The 24231-nt window shown below is 49.5% G+C and overlaps 1 protein-coding gene across 4 annotated transcripts in view; it reads right to left on the reverse strand.

Annotated features, from left to right (window-relative positions):
* Positions 1-24231, reverse strand: part of LOC139240984 (bromodomain adjacent to zinc finger domain protein 2A-like) — a 181143-nt gene that overhangs the window by 123260 nt on the left and 33652 nt on the right. The window lies entirely within an intron of this gene.

Here is a 24231-nt window from a genome sequence, read left to right on the forward strand (position 1 = left end):
ATCACTGGTGGACATAAACGCCTGTGCTATCGCAATGGCTTTACTGAGGGTCAGTGTCTCTACAGTCAAAAGTTTTCGTAGGATGGTCTCGTGGCCAATGCCCAGTACAAAAAAGTCTCTGAGCATTTGCTCCAGATAGCCATCAAACTCGCATTGTCCTGCAAGTCACCTTAGCTTGGCGACATAGCTCACCACTTCCTGACCTTCAGATCGCTGGCACGTGTAGAACCGATACCTCGCCATCAGCATGTTCTCCCTCGGGTTAAGATGCTCCCGAACCAGTGTACACAGCTCCTCATACGACTTATCTGTGGGTTTCACCGGAGCCAGAAGATTCTTCATGAGGCTGTAGGTCGGTGCCCCGCAGACCGTGAGGAGGACCGCTCTCCTTTTTGCAGCGCTTCCTTCTCTGTCCAGCTCGTTGGCTACAAAATACTGGTCTAGCCATTCGACATAGGCTTCCCAATCCTCACCCTCCGAGAACTTCTCCAGAATGCCCACAGTTTGCTGTATCTTTATGTTGGATTCGTATTCTCGTCGCCAGTTGTTGCGTTCCTAACACAGATGAGGCTGCACACAGGGAGGTTAAAGTAACAGTGACCTCAGTCATTAATAAGACACTCCAGAGTGAGGAACAGGCCTTAGGGGCCGGCTTATATACAGTGCTCCCAAGGGATGCTGGGATCCCTTGGGACTTCAGGGGATGAGCTCCCTGGTGGCGGAACATGAGAGTGCATGCTTTACAGATACACAACACGCGACATTCAAAAACTTCATGATGCCACCTGAATCCATCGATGTGTGATACAACAACCGACAGCAACCCCAAGAAAGGACACAGGCAGTAACAAAGATGATTCTAGGTTGAGGAATTATCAGGAAAGGGTAAGGAAATTGGGCACATTTTATTGGAAAAAGAAAAAAATTTCAAGCTGACCTAATTGAAGTTTTCATAATTATGAACGAGATTGATAAAGCAGATTTCAGGCTTGTTTTTTCACGATGGTGAAGGGCTCGAATAGCAGGAAACAGAAGTTAAAATTAAAACCTGTAATGGCTTCTCTTCCCGCCCCCGCATCGTTACCTCTGGTGTCCCCCAAGGATCTATCCTTGGTCCCCTCCTATTTCTCATCTACATGCTGCCCCTTGGAGACATCATCAGAAAACACAGTGTCAGTTTCCACATGTACGCTGACGACACCCAGCTCTACCTCACTACCACTTCTCTCGACCCCTCCACAGTCTCTAAATTGTCAGACTGCTTGTCCAACATCCAGTACTCGAGGAGCAATATTCTCCAATTAAATATTGGGAAGACTGAAGCCATTGTCTTTGGTCCCCGCCACAAACTCCGTTCCCCAGCCACCGACTTCATCCCTCTCCCCAACTTCTGTCTGAGGCTGAACCAGACTGTTCGCAACTTAGGTGTCATATTTGACCCTGAATTGAGCTTCCGGCCACATATCCACAGCATAATTAAAACCGTCTATTTCCACCTCCGTAACATCGCCCGTCTCTGCCCTTGCCTCAGCTCATCTGCTGCTGAAACCCTCATCCGTGCCTTTGTTACCTCTAGACTTGACTATTCCAATGCACTCTTGGCTGGCCTCCCACATTCTACCCTACGTAAACTAGAGGTGATCCAAAACTCGGCTGCCCTGTGTCCTAACTCACACCAAGTCATAAGAACATAAGAATTAGGAACAGGAATAGGCCATTTAGCCCCTCGAGCCTGCTCCGCCATTCAACAAGATCATAGCTGATCTGGCCATGGACTCAGCTCCACTTACCCGCCCGCTCCCCATAACCCTTAATTCCCTTATTGGTTAAAAATCTATCTATCTGTGATTTGAATACATTCAATGAGCTAGCCTCAACTGGTTACTTGGGCAGAGAATTCCACAGATTCACAAACCTCTGGGAGAAGAAATTCCTTCTCAACTCGGTTTTAAATTGGCTCCCCCGTATTTTGAGGCTGTGCCCCCTAGTTCTAGTCTCCCCGACCAGTGGAAACAACCTCTCTGCTTCTATCTTGTCTAGCCCTTTCATTATTTTAAATGTTTCTAGAAGATCACCCCTCATCCTTCTGAACTCCAACGAGTAAAGACTCAGTCTACTCAATCTATCATCATAAGGTAACCTCCTCATCTCCGGAATCAGCCTAGTGAATCGTCTCTGTACCCCCTCCAAAGCTAGTATATCCTTCCTTAAGTAAGGTGACCAAAACTGCACGCAGTACTCCAGGTGCGGCCTCACCAATACCCTATACAGTTGCAGCAAGACCTCCCTGCTTTTGTACTCCATCCCTCTCGCAATGAAGGCCAACATTCCATTCGCCTTCCTGATTACCTGCTGCACCTGCAAACTAACCTTTTGGGATTCATGCACAAGGACCCCCAGGTCCCTCTGCACCGCAGCATGTTGTAATTTCTCCCCATTCAAATAATATTCCCTTTTACTGTTTTTTTTTCCCCAAGGTGGATGACCTCACATTTTCCAACATTGTATTCCATCTGCCAAACCTTAGCCCATTCGCTTAACCTATCCAAATCTCTTTGCAGCTCTCTGTGTCCTCCACACAACCCACTTTCCCACTAATCTTTGTGTCATCTGCAAATTTTGTTACACTACACTCTGTCCCCTCTTCCAGGTCATCTATGTATATTGTAAACAGTTGTGGTCCCAGCACCGATCCCTGTGGCACACCACTAACCACCGATTTCCAACCCGAAAAGGACCCATTTATCCCAACTCTCTGCTTTCTGTTAATTAGCCAATTCTCGATCCATGCTGCTCGCTGACCTACATTGGCTTCTGGTTAAGCAATGCCTCAATTTCAAAATTCTCATCCTTATTTTCAAATCCCTCCAGGACCTCGCCCCTCCCTATCCCCAATCTCCTTCAGCCCTACAACCCGCCCCCTCCCCCCCCACAACCATCCCAGAGATGTCTGCGTTCCTCTAATTCTGCCCTCTTGAACATCCCTGATTATAATCGTTCAACCATTGGTGGGCCTACCTTCAGCTGCTTGGGCCCTAAGCTCTGGAACTCCCTCCCTAAACCTCTCCGCCTCTCTTTCCTCCTTTTAGACGCTCCTTAAAACCTACTTCTTTGACCAAGCTTCTGGTCACCTGCCCTAATTTCGCCTTATGTGGTTCGGTGTCAAATTTTTTGTCTCATAATACTGCTGTGAAGCGCCTTGGGACAGTTTACTTTGTTAAAGGCGCTATATAAATACAAGTTGTTGTTGTTGTTGTTAGGAAATTGGGGCAAGAAGGGAATCAGGAGAAACTACTTTCTCCCAAAGGGCAACAGAGTTGTGGAATAAGCCGTGTCAGGCAGTGGCTCAGTGGGTAGCAATCTCTCCTCTGAGCTACAAGGTCGTGGGTTCAAGTCCCAGTCCAGAGACTTGAGCACAAATTCTGGGCTGATACTCCAGTGCAGTACGGGAGGGAGTGCTGCACTGTCGGAGGCGCCGTCTTTCGGGTGAGACTTTAGACCAAGGCCCCGTCTGTCCTCTCAGGTGGTCGTAAAAGATACCCATGACACTATTTCGAAGATGATATGGGGAGTTATCCCCAGTGTCCTAGCCAATATTAATCCCTCAATCAACGTAACAAACAAAAACATTATTTGGTCATTATCACATTGCTGTTTGTGGGAGCTTGCTGTGCGCAAATTGGCTGCCGCGTTTCCCACATTACAACAGTGACTGCATTCCAAAAATACTTCATTGGCTGTGAAGCACTTTGAGATGTCTTGCGGTCGTGAAAGGCGCTATATAAACACAAGTCTTTAAGTTACCAGGGAAGGCCATTGAAGTGGACTGTATAAATAGGTTCAAGAGGCAAATGGATAGGTTTTCAGACAGAAATGGGGTTGAGGGCTATGGTGAGAAGGTTGGTCGGTGGGGTTGGTTGTGAAAAAAAGGTGTTGAGCCTAATCCCCTTTTCAGTTCCTAAAATATTTTTATGTTCTTGCAGATCAAAATAAAATTAATCATGCTCCTGCCATGGAGCATTTGTAATCAGCACAGCCCGGAAATCGAATCGATTTAATCTTCTGAGGGGGAAGAAGGAAATGACAGCTACATCACCAAGAGAAAGCGTCGAGATTTCTCCCTCGCCCCAAACATAATTGAGCAAAAACAACAGGATTTTAGTCTAATGTTACATTACGAGGCCTTGAAGCGTAATCTCAGCGATAGATTGTCCTAGATTGTACTGAAGATTGATACTGACGTAAACAGCTAATGTTTCATTCATGCATTCTATATTTTTGAGGGCCAAGGACCACTGTGTAAAGCAGGCATCTCACCTTGAAATCTTTTAGAGGACAGTTTTGGACTGAAAGAGAGACTTGCATTTATATAGTGCCTTTGACGATCACCCGACGTCTCAAAGCGCCTTACAGCCAATGAAGTACTTTTGAAGTGTAGTCACTGTTGTAATGTAGGAAACGCGGGAGCCAATCTGCGCACAGCAAGCTCCCAAAAACAGCAATGTGATAATGAGCAGATCATCTGTTTTTGTTATGTTGGCCAGGACACTGGGGAGAACTCTCCTCCTGCTCTTCTTCAAAATAGTGCCATGGGATCGTTTACATCTACTTGAGAGAGTAGACGGGGCCTCGGTTTAGCGTCTCATCCGAAAGACGGCACCGCCAACAGTGCGGCGCTCCCTCAGTACCGCCCCTCCGATAGTGCGGCGCTCCCACAGTACCGCCCCCCTGACAGTGCGGCGCTCCCTCAGTACCGCCCCCCTGACAGTGCGGCGCTCCCTCAGTACCGCCCCCCTGACAGTGCGGCGTTCCCTCAGTACTGCCCCTCCGACAGTGCGGTGCTCTGTCAGTACCGCCCCTCCGACAGTGTGGCGCTCCCTCAGTACCGCCCCTCCAACAGTGCGACGCTCCCTCAGTACTGCCCCTCCAACAGTGCGGTGCTCCCTCAGTACTGCCCCTCCAGCAGTGCGGCGCTCCCTCAGTACTGCCCCTCCAGCAGTGCGGCGCTCCCTCAGTACTGCCCCTCCGACAGTGCGGCGCTCCCTCAGTACTGCACTGGAGTGCCAGACTAGATTTTTGTACTCAGGTCCCTGGAGTGGGACTTGAACCCACAAACCTCCTGACTCAGAGGCGAGAGTGCTACCCACTGAGCCACGGCTGACACTGAAGGTAAAAGCTGTACAATGCTCCACAAAAAAATGCATTAACTCACATCTTTCATTAGAACACAGCTGCACATACAAATACACGGTATTTCTCGATCAAATTCACTCCTCCCAATAGACTAATTGGATGCACTGCTTGGCACGGTACGGAGTCATTGAGATTCCAGTTCAATCGCCAGTCAATGTTAAGTTAGAGGATCACATCTGGGTGATGGTAGGGGGTAACCACAATTGGCTACAAGGTCCCTGGCCCACAGATGAGGAAAATCAGCCTGGGTTCCCATTCAGCAAGTGTGTGGGCATCAGCCAAGGACAGGATCAGACTTGACTCGTGTACAATGTTACGCTATCGGATAAAATCACCATTATGCCAATACACTTTAATGCTAGCGCTACAATTCAGACTTCCTCCAACAGGGCACAATTTCAAAATTTGCAGATGACACAAAACTTGGAAGTATAGTGAACAGTGAGGTGGATAGTGATAGACTTCAGGAAGACAGACAGGCTGGTGACATGGACGGATATGTGGCAGATGAAGTTTAATGCAGAAAAGTGCGAAGTGATATATTTTGGTAGGAAGTATGAGGAGAGGCAATATAAACTAAAGGGTAAAATTCTAAAGGGGGTACATGAACAGAGAGACTTGGGGGTATATGTGCACAGATCGTTGAAGGTGAATCTTTAGAAAACACTGGTTCGGCCTCAACTGGAGTATTGCGTCCAATTCTGGGCACCGCACTTTAGGAAGGATGTGAAGGCCTTAGAGAGGGTGCAGAAAAGATTTACAAGAATGTTTCCAGGGATGATGGAGATAGATTACGGGGAGAGACTGGAGAAGCAGTCTCCTTGGAGCAGAGAAGGTGGAGAGGAGATTTGATCGAAGTGTTCAAAATCATGAGGGGTCTGGGCAGAGAAATGGTTCCCATTGGCAGAAAGGCCAAGAAGCAGAGGCCACAGATTTAAGGTGATTAGCAAAAGAACCAAAGACAACATGAGGAGAAACCTTTTTACGCAGCGAGTGGTTAGGATCTGGAATACACTGACTGAGAGGGTGGTGGAGGCAGACTCAATCGTAGCTTTCAAAAGGGAGTGGATCAGTACCTGAAGAAAAAAACTTGCAGGGCTCTGGGGAAAGGGCGGGGGAGTGGGACTAGCTGAAATGCTCTTGCAGAGAGCCGGCACAGGCTCGACGGGCTGAAAGGCCTCCTTCTGTGCTGTAACCATTCCATGATTGTGGCACCCTTTTCTTGTGCAAAAGCGTTGGTGACACCATCTGCAAAGTGAGCACATCTCCGACAAGCTGAAATCGGTGTCTTTCACTTTCTGCTACACTGAGTTGGCACAGCACACGTCTAATGATTAACCACAATCGTGGTAAACTGCTCACTGGAGAGTATGTCCAGTCAATCAGATGGCAGATTATATAATGCTGGTTTGTACAAAGTGCTCAGTTTAACGTCTCATCCGAAAGACTGCACCTCTGACATGCACCTGACAGTGCAGCGCTCCCTCAGCACCGCACTGGAGGGTCAGCCTGGATTTATGTGCTCAAGTCCCTGGAGTGGGATTTGAACCCACAACCTTCCGACTCGGAGGCGAGAGTGCTGCCCACTGAGCCACATATGGGCAGATGTGCTAAAGGCCTGCCACATACTGGTGAACAATGGGCAAGGTGGTTTTCTCCATTCCTGAAAGAAAAATGCTGCAGTTCAGTCTCTACTAAACCCGTCAACACTTGTACAAGCGGAACTGATCAAATGTACAATTTTTTAAATAATCACTCACAGAAGAGTACAAGACAAAATATTACACAACACAATGCCTGTATAAGAACACTGGAAACAGTGGACAAGAGGTTAGATTATCCATGGTTAAAGTCAATGGGTATGGTTCATACTGCTTTCAGCTTTACTTAGTTTCTTGCCATGGATCGGTGTCTTTAGCTGAATCAGATCACCCGTACCTCATTCGTGGTATAAAGTGTACCTTTTGGGATGGGATGTTATACGTGGGATGCAAATAGATTAAGAAAAAAAGACTTGCATTTACATAACCACTTTCATGACCTCAGGAGCGCTTTACAGCCAATTATGTACTTTTTTTTGAAGTGCAGTCACTGTTGTAATGTAGGAAATGCGGCAGACAATTTGTGCACAGCAAGCTCCCACAAACAGCAATGAGATAAATGACCAGATAATCTGTTTTAGTAATGTTGGTTGAGGGATGAATATTGGCCAGGACAACTCCCTTGCTCTTCTTCAATGTTGGGGAGAACGCCCCAGCTCGTCTTCAAAATAGTGCCGTGGGATCTTTTACATCCACCTGAGAGCGCAGGTGGGGCCTCAGTTTAACGTCTCATCCGAAAGGCGGCACCTCCGACAGTGCAGCGCTCCCTCAGTACAGCCCCTCCGACAGTGCAGCGCTCCCTCAGTACAGCCCCTCCGACAGTGAGGCGCTCCCTCAGTACCGCCCCTCCGACAGTGCAGCTCCCTCAGTACCGCCCCTCCAACAGTGCGGCGCTCCCTCAGTACTGCACTGGAGTGTCAGCCTAGATTTTTGTCCTAGTGGGACTTGAACCCATGACCTTCTGCCTCAGAGGCGAGAGTGCTACCCACTGAGCCACAACTAATGCGCTTTCAACGTCTATTCAGCCTCTAAGATGGAACTAAAATCTATCCATTTGCTTTCCTTTAATGTAAAGCTGCTTCTTTGAGGAAGTTAAGCAACCAAATGTTAACCGTCTTTACACTTTGGCAGAGAATGGGAGGTTGGCCTATAACTGTTGTATCTGCTTTCCTGAATCTCACCCAGATGCGACTTGGCAAACCCCTCTTCCCAGAATAGCCTCGAATGGCTTCACACTAAAAACCACATTGCCAGCAGCAACACTTAACTCATGGTTTACTTTATCATTAATAAATTGCAACTCGATATCCATGCGCACAAGAAGATCATATAATCATCATTATCATAGGCAGCCCCTCGGAATCGAGGAAGACTTGCTTCCACTCTAAAAGCAAGTTCTTTGGTGGCCGGACAGTCCAATATGAGAGACACAGTCCCTGTCACAGGTCGGACAGATAGTCGTTGAGGGAAAGGGAGGGTGGGATTGGTTTGCCGCACGCTCTTTCCGCTGCCTGCGCTTGATTTCTGCATGCTCTCGGCGATGAGACTCGAGGTGCTCAGCGCCCTCTCGGATGCACTTCCTCCACTTAGGGCAGTCTTTGGCCAGGGACACCCAGGTGTCGATGGGGGTTGTCATGTATGTAACCACAATGTAACACCACTGTATTACTGTATACACTCAACCTAGATGCACACCTTGACCACAAGGGGTGAACTGTGGGAGACACTCCTTTCCTGATCACACAGGTATAAAAAGGGAGGTCCCACGCAGGGTTATCGTCTTTGGAGTGCTGTGAATAAAGAGTTATGGTCACAGAGTGACCTTGTCCCCAGAATGTGCCTCGTGTGGTTTCATACTGTAGAGTAAGGACTTTACATTGGCGGCGAGAAACGGGAATTCACGACCCACGAGAATGGCCACCGGTAGCACAGAGGAACGGTACTGTGTTGGGGAAAACTGGGACGATTTTGTCGAGAGGCTTCAGCAAAGCTTCGTTACGAAAGAATGGCTGGGGGATGCAGCGGCCGACAAGCGAAGGGCTCATCTTTTGACCAGCTGCGGACCAAAGACTTACGCACTCATGAAGGACTTACTAGCACCCGAAAAGCCGGCGGACAAAACCTTTGAAGAACGTAGCAAATTGATCGGGGAGCACCTCAAACCAGCGAGTAGCGTACACATGGCCCGACACAGATTCTACACCCACCGACGTCGTGAAGGACAGAGCGTACCGGACTTCATAGCGGACCTCCAGCGTTTGGCCAGCCTCTAGACGCCTGGAGGGGGGAGATGCTAAGGGACTTCTTTATCGAGGGCATTGGTCATGCGGGAATTTTCCGCAAATTAATTGAGACCAAGGACTTGACCTTGGCAGCGGCGGCGTTGATAGCTCAAACTTTCATGGCGGGGGAGGAAGAGACGAAAATAATATACGCGCGCAATTCTGCCTCTAACGCGGCGATGGATCAGGGAGTCAACATCAATGCGACTCAGAGCCCCGTAGGCAGGCAGGGGCAGTCCAACACTCCCCAGGCAGCAATAGACCCCAGAGTAGGACTTCAACAGAGACAATGGCAGGCTGGACGGATATTCACGCCATCACAGTGGACAATGCGGCCCGGGATAGGGCCATTGACACCCATTAATAGGGTACTTAAGAGCAGTCAAAGGGACAGTCAGCGTGGAATGCCTGGCCATAGTCCCTTTGTCCCCAACAATGGAAACTTTAATTCATGCTGGAGGTTTGGGGGGAAAACACTCAGCTAGATCTTGCAGATTTCAACAGTTTGTCTGCAGGAACTGCAATCTCAGTGGCCACTTAGCTCGAATGTGCAGGAAGTCTGCAACCAGACTAATATATGAGGCAGATGGACCAGAAGAGGGTTCTGTGAGGCAGGATGACTTTTGGGGCAAATCGATGGACGCCGAGGTTCAGCGGGTCCATGTGGCGAATATTCACAGTTCAGACACCAAAATGCCACCAATGATGATGAGGGTTTTATTAAACGGTATCCCAGTACGCATGGAGCTGGACACTGGGGCCAGCCAGTCACTCATGGGTGTTCAGCAATTTGAGAAGCTATGGCCACTTAAAGCCAGTAGACCCAAATTAGCACGTATTGAGACACAATTACGGACTTACACTAAATAAATCATTCCGGCGCTAGGCAGTGCAATGTTGGCTGTCACACACAATGGGTTAGTGAATCGGCTGCCGCTCTGGATTGTCCCGGGCAATGGTCCCGCACTGTTGGGGAGGAGCTGGTTAGCCGAGATGAACTGGAAATGGGGGGGATGTTCACGCAATGTCATCGGTGGGGTGAAGTTCGTGCTCACAAGTTCTGCAACAATTCGATTCACTATTCCAACCTGGCGTCGGGACTTTCAAAGGCACTAAAGTAGTGATACACATCACCCCGGACACCAGGCCAGTGCACCACAAAGCCAGAGCGGTGCCGTATGTGATGCGGGAAAAGATCGAGAGCGAATTGGACCGGCTGTTGAGAGAGGGCATCATCTCGCCTGTTGAATTCAGCGACTGGACGAGCCCCATCGTTCCCATCCTAAAAGCGGATGGCTCTGTCAGGATCTGTGGCGACTACAAGGCCAGCATCAATCGGGTGTCACTACAAGATCAATACCCGCTCCAGAGAGTGGAGGACCTCTTCGCCACGCTGGCAGGCGGCAAGCTGTTCACCAAGTTGGACCTCACTTCAGCCTATATGACCCAGGAACTGGCCGATGAATCTAAACTACTGACCACCATCACCACGCACAAGGGACTGTTCGTTTATAACAGGTGCCCGTTTGGCATTCGATCAGCGGCCACGATTTTTCAACGAAACATAGAAAGCCTGCTTAAATCCATTCCGGGAACGATCGTATTCCAGGACGACATCCTCATCACGGGTCGAGACACCGAGGAACACCTCCACAACCTGGAGGAGGTGCTATGCCGACTAGACCGGATAGGCCTGCGACTCAAGAAGTCTAAATGTGTGTTCTTAGCTCCTGAGGTGGAGTTTCTGGGCAGGAGGGTTGCTGCAGATGGGATTTGGCCCACCGAATCCAAAACAGAGGCGATTCAACGAGCGCCCAGGCCCTGCAACACATCGGTGCTGCGTTCATTCCTGGGACTGTTGAACTATTTCGGGAACTTTCTGCCGAACTTGAGCACGTTGTTGGAGCCGCTACACGTGCTCCTGCGTAAGGGTTGCGATTGGTTTTGGGGGGACTGTCAGGAACGGGCTTTTGATCGGGCGCGAAACCTACTTTGTTCAAACAAGTTGTTGACCCTGTATGACCCCTGTAAAAAATTGGTTCTGACGTGATGCATCGTCCTATAGGGTTGGATGCGTGTTGCAGCAGGGTAATGCTGAGGGTCAGCTACAACCTGTGGCTTATGCCTCCAGGTCGCTCTCTCAAGCAGAACGGGGATATGGGATGGTCGAGAAGGAAGCGCTTGCATGTGTCTATGGTGTAAAAAAAATGCATCAGTACCTCTTTGGCAGGAAGTTTGAATTAGAGACGGACCACAAGCCGTTAACATCCCTGTTGTCAGACAGCAAGGCTGTCAATGTCAACGCATCAGCTTGCATACAGCGATGGGCTCTCACGCTGGCTGCTTATGACTACTCCCTCCGGCACTGGCCCGGCACTGAAAATTGCACTGATGCGCTCAGCAGGCTCCCACTGGCCACCACCGAGGGGGCAGCTGAGCAAAGCGCTGAGATGGTCATGGCTGTCGATGCCTTTGACAGCGCAGGCTCCCCCATCACAGCCCGCCAGATCAAATTCCGGACAAACAGAGATCCCCTCCTATCCCTGATTAAGAAATGTGTCCTGACTGGGGATTGGGCGCCCGCACACGGAGCATGCCCCGAGGAGGTCAGACCGTTCCACAGACGGACGGATGAGCTGTCCATCCAAGCCGACTGCCTACTATGGGGCAGCTGGGTAGTCATGCCCCAGAAGGGCAGGGAAGCATTCATCAGGGAACTCCACAGCGAGCACCCAGGCATTGTGCTGATGAAGGCCATCGCCCGGTCACACGTTTGGTGGCCTGGAATTGATTCAGACCTGGAACACTGTGTTCGCAGGTGCACGACTTGTGCCCAGCTGGGTAATGCCCCCAGGGAGGCCCCGCTCAGCCCGTGGCCCTGGCCCACCAGGCCATGGTCATGCATTCATGTTGACTACGCGGGCCCGTTCATGGGAAAGATGTTCCTTATTGTGGTAGATGCGTACTCGAAATAGATCGAGTGCATCATTCTGAATTCATGCACATCATCCACCACCGTGGAAAGCCTACGTGCGATCTTTGCAACCCATGGTTTGCTGGACATCCTGGTTAGTGATAATGGCCCATGTTTCACAAGCTACGAATTCCGAGAGTTTATGTCGGGCAATGGCATCAACCACGTCAGGACTGCGCAGTTCAAGCCGGCCTCCAATGGCCAGGCGGAACGTGCGGTCCCAATCATTAAGCAAGGTATGCTCAGGATTCAAGGACCCTCCCTACAATGCCACCTATCGCGCCTCCTGCTGGCCTATAGATCCCACCCACACTCACTCACGGGGGTCCCGCCCACAGAGCTACTAATGAAACGGACACTCAAAACTCGGTTGTCCCTCATTCACCCAGTCCTGACCCACATAGTTGAGGGCAAGCGCAAATCACAAAACGAGTACCATGACCGTAATTCGAGGGGGAGATGTATAGAAATAAATGATCCTGTATTCGTCCTCAATCACGCCATGGGGCCCAAATGGCTTGAGGGCACTGTAATTGACAAAAAGGGGAATCGGGTCATTGTGGTAAAACTCAACAATGGCCAGATATGCCGTAAGCATCTGGACCAAGTAAAAAGAAAGGTTCAGCATCGACACGGAGGAACCTGAAGAAGACCATGAGATGGAGCTCACAACACCACCAGTGAACGAGCAACAAGAGCAATCAGAAGACTGCACAGTCCCTGAGGTCAGCCCGGACAGGCCGGAATCACCACAGGTGACAGATACTCACATAACTGTCCAACAACCAGAGCCCCAACTGCGGCGCTCCACGAGGGAGCGTAGACCACCTGAAAGATTAAACCTATGATCCCAATAAGACTTTGGGGGGGGGGGGGGGGAGGTGATGTCATGTATGTAACCACAATGTAACACCACTGTGTTACTGTATACACTCAACCTAGATGCACACCTTGACCACAGGGGGAGAACTTGTGGGAGACACTCCTTACCTGATCACACAGGTATAAAAAGGGAGGTCCCACGCAGGGTCATCATCTTTGGAGTCCTGTGAATAAAGATTAAGGTCACAGAGTGACCTTGTCCCCAGAATGTGCCTCGTGTGGTTTCATACTGTAGAGTAAGGACTTTACAGGGATGTTGCACTTTATCAGGGAGGCTTTGAGGGTATCCCTGTAACGTTTCCTCTGCCCACCTTTGGCTCGTTTGCCGTGAAGGAGTTCCGAGTATAACACTTGCTTTGGGGGTCTCGTGTCTAGCATGCGAACAATGTGGCCTGCCCAGCGAAGCTGATCAAGTGTGGTCAGTGCTTCAATGTTGGGGATGTTGGCCTGGTCGAGGACGCTAACGTTGGTGCGTTTGTCCTCCCAAGGGATTTGTAGGATCTTGAAAACCTGCAGATGCCCGTTGAAGATTGAAAAATGGTACCCTGAGTTGCGTGGTGGCACAGCGTGTTATCTCCCCTTCTCCCGCCTCCCCAGGCAACCACAAGAGACCCAGACTTGCGCACATGTGCTGGAAGACATGCAAAGCAAAGAGCAGACACAGTTCCCCAAAGGGAACACCCATCTCGAACATAACCAGGCAGCCAGTTTAAGAGTCTGCCATGCTTCTCCATAAGGCACGGCGTGTGGTACAGTGCAGGATGCTAACCCACAAGACAAAATCATTTGAGATTTATGAGTCAACAGTTTACGGAAGCAGACAGCATGTATTGACAAGAGCATATGCCATTGCACGCGACATCAACCTACCCGGCAGATATCGTACGGAAGCATGGTAACAGTGTACGTTTGATGAGAAAAATCAATGGGAAAGGCTCATTTCTCAACCATGCCACATCACATGCCTCAGTTGAAGAGTTTAGTAGAGACTGAACTGCAGCATTTTTCTTTCAGAAATGAAGGAACCACCTTGCCCATTGTTCACCAGTATGTGGCAGGGTTTGAACAAACCCTTTTAGCACATCTGCGGCTCAGTGGGTAGCACCCTCGCCTCAGAAGGTTGTGGGTTCAAATCCCACTCCAGGAACTTGAGCACATAAATCCAGGCTGACACTCCAGTGCCGTGCTGAGGAAGCGCTGCACTGTCGGAGGTGCCGTCTTTCGGATGAGACGTTCAACCGGGGCCCCGTCTGCTCTCTCAGGTGGGCGTAAAGGATCCCATGGCACTATTTCAAAGAAGAGCAGGGGAGTTATCCCTGGTATCCTGGCCAATATTTATCCCACAACCAACATCGCTTACTGTTTATCTGGTCATTATCACATTGCTGTTTGTAGGACTTGCTGTGTGCAAATTGGCTGCCGCATTTCCCTCATTACAACAGCGACTACACTTCAAAAAGTACTTAATTGGCTGTAAAGCACTTCGAGATGTCCGGTGGTTGTGAAAGACGCTATATAAATGCAAGTCTGTCTTTCTTCATGTTCAGGTTGGAGTGGCTAACCTACATTCTTGTTAAATCAGCATCCTTCAGTATCTGAGCATTTGAAGAAAAGGAACACAATTTCAATGGAATTCACCAAAGCAAGCAGTTACTCAAATCCTGAATGTGGTTATTTTACCCATTTTACCCAATTAATTTAAGCACTGGAATCAGTAAGAAGCTTGCTTCACTTATGCCCTCTGAACAGGTTCATTCAGCTTTTGTTGTTAATACAACTCAACTTGCCACTTTTCTTTATGCGGAAGCCACTTTCACGAGTAAAACATTAACCAGACTGTTGTCACTGAGTTAAATACTGAAACACATTAAACCACAATTTAAAGTAATGACAGTAATATCACTCGACTTCGACTGTCTCATGAAAACACCCTCTCCCCACTTTAGCTCCACTCACCTCGTGGAACAGTCCTGAACCAAGGCAGCAGTCAGGAAACCAGCTTAAGAACATAAGAAATAGGAGCAGGAGTAGGCCACGGCCTCTCGAGCCTGCTCCGCCATTCAATAAGATCATGGCTGATCATCGACCTCAACTCCACTTTCCCGCCCGATCTCCATATCCCTTGTTTCCCCTAGACTCCAAAAATCTATCGATCTCAGCCTTGAATATACTCAAAGACTGAGCCTCCACAGCCCTCTGGGTTAGAGAATTCCAAAGATTCACCACCCTCTGGGTGAAGATATTTCTCCTCATCTCCGCCTTAAATTGCATAGCCCTTATTCTGAGGCTGTGCCCCCTGGTTCTAGACTTCCCAGCCAGGGGGAAACAACCTCTCGGCATCTACCCTGTCAATCCTCTTCAGAATCTTGTATGTTTCAATGAGATCACCTCTCATTCTTCTAAACTCGAGAGAGTATGGGCCCATTCTACACAATCTCTCATCATAAGACAGTCCTCTCACCCCAGGGATCAATCTAGTGAACCTTCTTTGGACCGCCTCCAAGGCAAGTCTATCCTTCCTTAGATAAGGAAACCAAAACTGTACACAGTACTCCAGCTTCCTGTCCTCCACCAATGAGCCAGCCGAGAAGGCCACTCTCTCAGTGACCCGCTCCGAGGTCACTCTGTGACCTGCTCCGAATGAGTCACTCTCTCAATGATTCTCAAAGTTACAAATGCCATCCTATGTGACTGTGACAAAGGTAAACTATCCCTCCTCGTCTTTCTTGACGTCTCTACAGCCTTTGACACAGTTGACCATCATCATCATAGGCAGTCCCTTGAAATCAAGACAGATTTGCTTCCACTCTAAAAGGGAGTTCTTGGGTGACTGATTACAGTCCCTGTGACAGATGGGACAGACAGTGGTTGAAGGAAAGGGTGGGGAGTCTGGTTTGCCGCACGCTCCTTCCACTGCCTGCGCTTGATTTCTGCATGCTCTCGGCGACGAGACTGGAGGTGCTCAGCGCCCTCCCGGATGCTCTTCCTCTACTTAGGGCGGTCTTTGGCCAGGGACTCCCAGCTGTCGGTGGGGGTATCAAGGAGGCTTTGAGGGCGTCCTTGAAACGTTTCCTCTGCTCACCTGGAGCTCGCTTGCTGTGTAGGAGATCCCAGTAGAGAGTTTGCTTTGGGGATCTTGTGTCAGGCATGTGAACAATGTGGCCCGCTCAACGGAGCTGGTCGTGTGTGGCCAGTGCTTCAATGCTGGGGATGTTGGCCTGATCGAGGACTCTAACGTTAGTGCATCTGTACCCCAAGGGATTTGCAGGAACTTACGGAGACATCGTTGGTGGTATTTCTCCAGTGATTTGAGGTGTATATAATATATGGTCCACGTCTCTGAGCCATACAGGTGGGCGGGTATCACTACAGTCCTGTAGACCATGAGCTTGGTGCCAGATTTGAGTGCCTGATCTTCGAAAACTCTCCTCAGGCGGCTGAAGGCTGCGCTGGCGCACTGGAGGTGGTGTTGAACCTCATCGTCGATGTCTGCCCTTGCTGATAATAGGCTCCCGAGGTATGGAAAGTGGTCCATGTTGTCCGTGGATCTTGATGACTGGGGGTGGGGGGGGGGGGGGATAGTGCTGTGTTGCGGGGTCAGGTTAGTGGAGGACATTTGTTTTACGGATGTTTAGTGCAAGGCCCATGTTTTCCTATGCCTCAGGTGAAGATGTTGACTATGTCTTGGAGTTCAGTCTCTGAATGTGCGCAGACGCAAGCGTCGTCCGTGTATTGTAGCTCGACGACAGAGGATGGGACAGTCTTGGATCTGGCCTGGAGACAATGAAGGTTGAACAGGTTCCCACTGGTTCAGTAGTTTAGTTCCACTCCAGCGGTGAGCTTGTTGAGTGTGAGGTGGAGCATTTCAGTGAGGAAGATCGAGAAGAGGGTTGGCGCGATGACGCAGCCCTGCTTGACCCTGGTCTGGACATGGATTGGGTCTGTGGCTCTGTTGGTCCGGATTACGGCTTGCATATCGTCGTGGAGCAGGCAGAGGATGGTGACAAACATTTGTGGGCAGCCGAAACGGAGGAGGACGCTCCATAGTCCCTCGCGGTTAACAGTGTCGAAGGCCTTTGTAAGGTCAAAGAAGGCCATGTACAAGGGTTGGTGCTGTTCCCTGCATTTCTCTTGTAGTTGTCGCACCGTAAAGATCATGTGCCGCGTAGAGGAAGGAATCCGCACTGTGACTCCAGGAGGAGCTCCTCAGCCACGGGGAGAAGACGGTTGAGGAGGATTCTAGCGATGACTTTCCCAGCGGCTGATAACACATAGCCTTTCACATAGTTGACCACTCGATCCCCCTCCAACGCCTCTGCACCGTCGTCCAGCTGGGTGGGACTGCACTCGCCTGGTTCCATTCTTAACTATCTAATCGCAGCCAGAGAATGACCTGTAATGGCTTCTCTTCCCGCTCCCGCATTGTTACCTCTGGGGTCCCCCAAGGATCTATCCTTGGCCCCTCCTATTTCTCATCTACATGTTACCCCTTGGTGACATCATCCGAAAGCACGCTCCTTAAAACCTACCTCTTTGACCAAGCTTTTGGTCCCCTATGCTAATTTCTCCTTATGCTGCTTGGTGTAAAAATTTTTATCTCATAATACTCCTGTGAAGCGCCTTGGGACGTTAAAAGCGCCAACCAAGAGGCAGGCCATCTTAGATCTGGTCCTGTGTAATGAGGCAGGATTAATAAACTATCTCCTAATAAAGGATCCTCTAGGAATGAGTGACCATAATATGGTTGAATTTCAAATTCAGTTGGAGGGTGAGAAAGTTGGATCTCAAACCAGTGTCCCAAGCTTAAATAAAGGAGACTACAAAGGTATGAGAACAGAGTTGGCTAAAGTGGACTGGGAAAATAGACTAAAGAATGGGACGGTTGATGAGCAGTGGCAGACATTTAAGGAGATATTTCATAACTCTCAAAAATATATTCTAATGAGAAGGAAAGACTGTAAGAGAAGGGATAGCCATCTGTGGCTAACTAAGGAAATAAGGGAGGGGATCAAATTGAAAACAAGGGCATACAATGTGGCCAAGACTAGTGGGAGGCCAGAGGATTGGGAAATTTTTAAAAGCCAACAAAGAACGACTAAAAAAATAATAAAGAGGGGAAGATTAAATGGGCGGCCCCTTATTCTAAGATTATGCCCCCTAGTTCTAGTCTCCCCTATCAGTGGAAACATTCTCTCTGCATCCACCTTGTCAAGCCCCCTCATAATCTTATACGTTTCGATAAGATCATCTCTCATTCTTCTGAATTCCAATGAGTAGAGGCCCAACCTACTCGACCTTTCCTCATAAGTCAATCCCCTCATCTCTGGAATCAACCGAGTGAACCTTCTCTGAACTGCCTCCAAAGCAAGTATATCCTTTCGTAAATATGGAGACCAAAACTGTACGCAGTATTCCAAGTGTGGCGTCACTAAAACCTTGAATAACTGTAGCAAGACTTCCCTGCTTTTATACTCCATCCCCTTTGCAATAAAGCCCAAGATTCCATTGGCCTTCCTGATTACTTGCTGTACCTGCATACTATCCTTTTGTGTTTCATGCACAAGGACCCCAGGTCCCGCTGTACTGCGGCACTTTGCAATCTTTCTCCATTTAAATAATAACTTGCTCTTCGATTTTTTTCTGCCAAAGTGTATAACCTCACACTTTCCAACATTATACTCCATCTGCCAAATTTCTGTCCACTCACTTAGCCTGTCTGTGTCCTTTTGCAGATTTTTTGTATACTCACACATTGCTTTTCCTCCCATCTTTGTATCGTCAGCAAACTTGGCTACGTTACACTCGGTCCCTTCATCCAAGTCGTTAATATAGATTGTAAATAGTTGGGGTCCCAGCACTGATCCCTGCGGCACCTCACTAGTTACTGATTGCCAACCCGAGAATGAACCATTTATCCCGACTCTCTGTTTTCTGTTAGTTAGCCAATCCTCTATCCATGCTAATATATTACCCCCAACCCCGTGACCTTTTATCTTGTGCAGTAACCTTTTGTGTGGCACCTTGTCAAATGTCTTCTGGAAGTCCAAATACACCACATCCACTGGTTCCCCTTTATCCACCCTGTTCGTTACATCCTCAAAGAATTCCAGTAAATTTGTCAAACATGACTTCCCCTTCATAAATCCACGCTGACTCTGCCTGACTGAGTTATGCTTTTCCAATGTGCTGCTACTGCTTCTTTAATAAAGGACTCCAACATTTTCCAACCGCAGATGTTAGGCTAACTGGTCTATAATTTCCTGCTTTTTGTCTGCCTCATTTTTTGAATAGGGGTGTTACATTTGCAGTTTTCCAATCTGCTGGGACCTCCCCAGAATCCAGGGAATTTTGGTAAATTACAACCAATGCATCCACTATCCCTGCCGCTACTTCTCAAGACCCGAGGATGCAAGCCATCAGGTCCTGGGGATTTATCCACCTTTAGTCCCATTATCTTACTGAGTACCACCTCCTTAGTTAGTTATTGTGATTGTGTTAAGTTCCTCCCCCCCGCCCCCCATCCCCATAGCCCCTTGACTATCCACTGTTGGGATATTTTTAGTGTCCTCTACCGTAAAGACTGATACAAAATATTTGTTCAGAGTTTCTGCCATCTCCATGTTCCCCATCACTAATTCCCCGGTCTCGTCCTCTAAGGGATCAACATTTACTTTAGCCACTCTTTTCCTTTTTATATACCTATAGAAACTCTTACTATCTCTTTTTATATTTCGTGCCAATTTACTTTCATAGTCTATCTTCCCTTTCTTAATCATTTTTTTAGCCATTCTTTGCTGGCTTTTAAAAGCTTCCCAATCTTCTGTCCTCCCACTAGTTTTGGCGACTTTGTATGCCCTTGTTTTTAATTAGATACCATCCTTTATTTCTTTACTTAGCCACGGATGGCTATCTTCTCTTTTACACCCTTTGCACCTCACTGGAATATAACTTTGAGAGTTATGAAATATCTCCATAAATGTACGCCAATGTTCGTCAACCGTCCTACACTTTCATCTATTTTTCCAGTCCACTTTAGCCAACTCTGCTCTCATACCTTTGCAGTCTCCTTTATTTAAGCTTAGGACACTGGTTTGAGATCCAACTTTCTCACCCTCCATCTGAATTTGAAATTCAACCATGCTACGATCATTCATTCCAAGGGGATTGTTTATTAATCCTGTCTCATTACACAGGACCAGATCCAAGATAGCCTGCCCCCTGGTTGGTTCCGTTACATACTGCTCAAGGAACCCTTCCCTTATGCACTATGAACTGTTCCTCAAGCCTACCCTGACCAATTTGATTTGTCCAATCAATATGGAAGTTAAAATCACCCATGATTATTGCCGTTCCCTATTTACAAGCCCTCACTATTTCTTGGTTTAAACTCCGACCAACAGAGTTGCTACTGTTAGGGGGCCTATAGACTATGCCCACCAGTGACTTTATCCCCTTATTATTCCTTATAACTGTTTCAACATCCTGATCATTTGAGCCAATATCGTTTTTCACTATTGCAGTGATTCCATCCTTTATCAATAGAGCTACCCCACCTCCTTTTCCTTTCTATCTGTCCTTCCGAATTGTCAAGTACCCCTGAATGTTTAGTTCCCAGTCTTGGTCACTTTGCAACCGTGTCTCTGTAATGGCTACAGATCATACCCATTTGTAACTATTTGTGCCGACAGCTCATCTAACTTGGTACGAATGCTGCATGCATTCAGATAAAGAGCTTTTAAATGTGTTTTCTTACCATTTTCTCCTGCTGTGGCCCCAGTTTCTGATACAGTCTTATGTTTATAAATTCTGTCCCTTCCTGTCATGCTCTGGAGAAGCTGGGGTTGATCTCCTTGTAGCAGAGAAGGTCGAGAGGAGATTTGATAGAGATGTTCAAAATCAAGAGGGGTCTGGACAGAGCACGTAGAGAGAAACTGTTCCCATTGGTGGAAGGGTCCAGAGGACACAGATTTAAGGTAATTGGCAGAAGAACCAAAGGCGACACGAGAAGAAACCTTTTTTACGCAGCAAGTGGTTACACTGGAATACACTGTCTGAGAGGGTGGTGGAGGCAGACTCAATTATGGCTTTCAAAAGGGAGTTGGATAAGTACCTGAAGGAAAAAAAAGTTGCAGGGCTACATACGGGGAAAGGGCGGGGGAGTGGGACTAGCTGAAGTGCTCTTGCAGCGAGCCGGCACGGGCTCGACGGGCCGAATGGCCTCCTTCTGTGCTGTAACCGTTCTGTGATTCTATCATCATTCTGTTTTACTACGTTAAATGCATTATTTAAATGCAAGTTGTTGTTTCCTACCATCAATTCTACAGTCGATCTGAATGCAACATGGAAGTGAAGGCGATTCTATCCATATCAACCAGCAATAGGTTAAAATACATGCTGTGGAAACTAGTTTGAGGAGGTGTTCTACCATCTCTATCTGTACTTCCAGACCAGGCCGCGAGATTTGCTGAATCGTAGAAAAATTACGACATAGGAGGCCATTCGACCCATCGTGTTCGTGTCGGAATAGTGCCATGGGATGTCATGCCTTGTCAAAAAAGAGCTACCCAGCCTAATCCCACCTTCCAGCTCTCGGTCCGTAGTCCTGTAGATTACAGCTCTTCAGGTGCACATCCAAGTACTTTTTAAATGTGGTGAGGGTTTCTGCCTCTACCACCCTTTCAGTCAGTGAGTTCCAGACCCCCACAGCCCTCTGGGTGAAGAAATGTTTCCTCATCTCCCTCTAATCCTACTACCAATTACTTTAAACCTATGCACCCTGATTGTTGACCCCTCTGCTGAGGGAAATAGACCCTTTCTATCCACTCTATCTAGGTTCCTCATAATTTTATACACCTCAATTAAATCTCCCCTCAGCCTCCTCTGTTCCAAGGAAAACAAACCCAGCCTATCCAATCTTTCCTCATAGCTAAGGTTTTCCAGTCCTGGCAACATCCTCGTAAATCTCTGCACCCACTCTAGGTGCAGTCACATCCTTCCTGTAATGTGGTGACCAGAACTGCACGCAGTACTCCAGCTGTTGCCTAAGGAGTATTTTATACAGCTCTAGCATAACTCAACAAAACAGGCCCAATTTTTTGGGGGGAGTTCTGGTCCCACCATCTGTACAAATGGAGGTCCATGTGGAGTGAAAAATTACTTCTTTCTTAATTTCTTACTGACCACATTGGCTACCTGATCCAAATCTGAACACAGAGCAAGTGCAACTCAAAATCCTGCTTGGGGGCAGCGGTTGATCAATATTAGCATTGTTCAAAGAAGAGCCGGTGTCCTGGCCAATATTTATCCCTCAATCAACATCACTGAAACAGATTATTATCACACTACTGTTTGTGGGAGCTTGCTGTGCGCAGGTTGGCTGCCGCATTTCCCACATTGCAACAGTGACTACACTCCAAAAGTACTTCATTGGCTGCGAAGCGCTTTGAAACGTCCAGTTGGGTCGTGAAAGGCGCTATATAAATGCAACTCTTTCTTTTTTGTTAAAGTTAGGAAGTCATAAATAATGTGTTCGAATTCAATGTGTGGTGTATCAGGATTGATATAAGGAGCCAAACCCATTTAAAAGCATGATCCATTACCGTGTTTGCTCAGCAGGTTTATCCGCCTCCCCCAGTCCATGCTGCACTGCCCCCTCCCCCCCACCCCCTCCCCCAGTCCATGCTCCACTCCCCTCCCCCAGTCCATGCTCCACTCACCTCCCCTCCCCCAGTCCATGCTCCACTCACCTCCCCTCCCCCAGTCCATGCTCCACTCACCTCCCCTCCCCCAGTCCATGCTCCACTCACCTCCCCTCCCCCAGTCCATGCTCCACTCCCCTCCCCCAGTCCATGCTCCACTCCCCTCCCCCAGTCCATGCTCCACTCACCTCCCCTCCCCCAGTCCATGCTCCACTCACCTCCCCTCCCCCAGTCCATGCTCCACTCACCTCCCCTCCCCCAGTCCATGCTCCACTCCCTCCCCCAGTCCATGCTCCACTCACCTCCCCTCCCCCAGTCCATGCTCCACTCACCTCCCCTCCCCCAGTCCATGCTCCACTCACCTCCCCTCCCCCAGTCCATGCTCCACTCCCCTCCCCTCCCCCAGTCCATGCTCCACTCCCCTCCCCCAGTCCATGCTCCACTCCCTCCCCTCCCCCAGTCCATGCTCCACTCCCTCCCCTCCCCCAGTCCATGCTCCACTCCCTCCCCCAGTCCATGCTCCAATCCCTCCCCCAGTCCATGCTCCACTCACCTCCCCTCCCCCAGTCCATGCTCCACTCCCCCAGTCCATGCTCCACTCACCTCTCCTCCTCCAGTCCATGCTCCACTCCCCCTCCCCTCCCCCAGTCCATGCTTCACTCCCCCTCCCCTCCTCCAGTCCATGCTCCACTCCCCTCTCCTCCCCCAGTCCATGCTCCACTCCCCTCCCCCCGCCCAGTCCATGCTCCACTCCCCCTCCCCCAGTCCATGCTCCACTCCCCTCCCCTCCCCCAGTCCATGCTCCACTCCCCTCCCCCCCCCCCTAGTCCATGCTCCACTCCCCCCCCCCCCCAGTCCATGCTCCACTCACCTCCCCTCCCCCAGTCCATGCTCCACTCCCTCCCCCAGTCCATGCTCCACTCACCTCCCCTCCCCCAGTCCATGCTCCACTCCCTCCCCTCCCCCAGTCCATGCTCCACTCACCTCCCCTCCCCCAGTCCATGCTCCACTCCCCAGTCCATGCTCCACTCACCTCCCCTCCCCCAGTCCATGCTCCACTCACCTCCCCTCCCCCAGTCCATGCTCCACTCACCTCCCCTCCCCCAGTCCATGCTCCACTCCCTCCCCTCTCCCAGTCCATGCTCCACTCACCTCCCCTCCCCCAGTCCATGCTCCACTCCCCAGTCCATGCTCCACTCACCTCCCCTCCCCCAGTCCATGCTCCACTCACCTCCCCTCCCCCAGTCCATGCTCCACTCACCTCCCCTCCCCCAGTCCATGCTCCACTCCCTCCCCTCCCCCAGTCCATGCTCCACTCACCTCCCCTCCCCCAGTCCATGCTCCACTCCCTCCCCTCGCCCAGTCCATGCTCCACTCCTCCTCCCCTCCCCCAGTCCATGCTCCATTCCCTCCCCTCCCCCACTCCATGTTGCACTCCCTCCCCTCCCCCACTCCATGTTGCACTCTTCCCACTCAGCTCACAACAACATCCTTCTGACCCCCACACCCTGACCCTTTCTCTGCTGCCGAGGTCACACTGGTACTAATCTCACCCCCCTCTTCTCGCAGTCCGTGCAGACCCTCCTCTCCAACTTGGTTCT

The sequence above is a fragment of the Pristiophorus japonicus genome, chromosome X (assembly GCF_044704955.1).
Source record: "Pristiophorus japonicus isolate sPriJap1 chromosome X, sPriJap1.hap1, whole genome shotgun sequence".
NCBI lineage: Eukaryota > Metazoa > Chordata > Chondrichthyes > Pristiophoridae > Pristiophorus > Pristiophorus japonicus.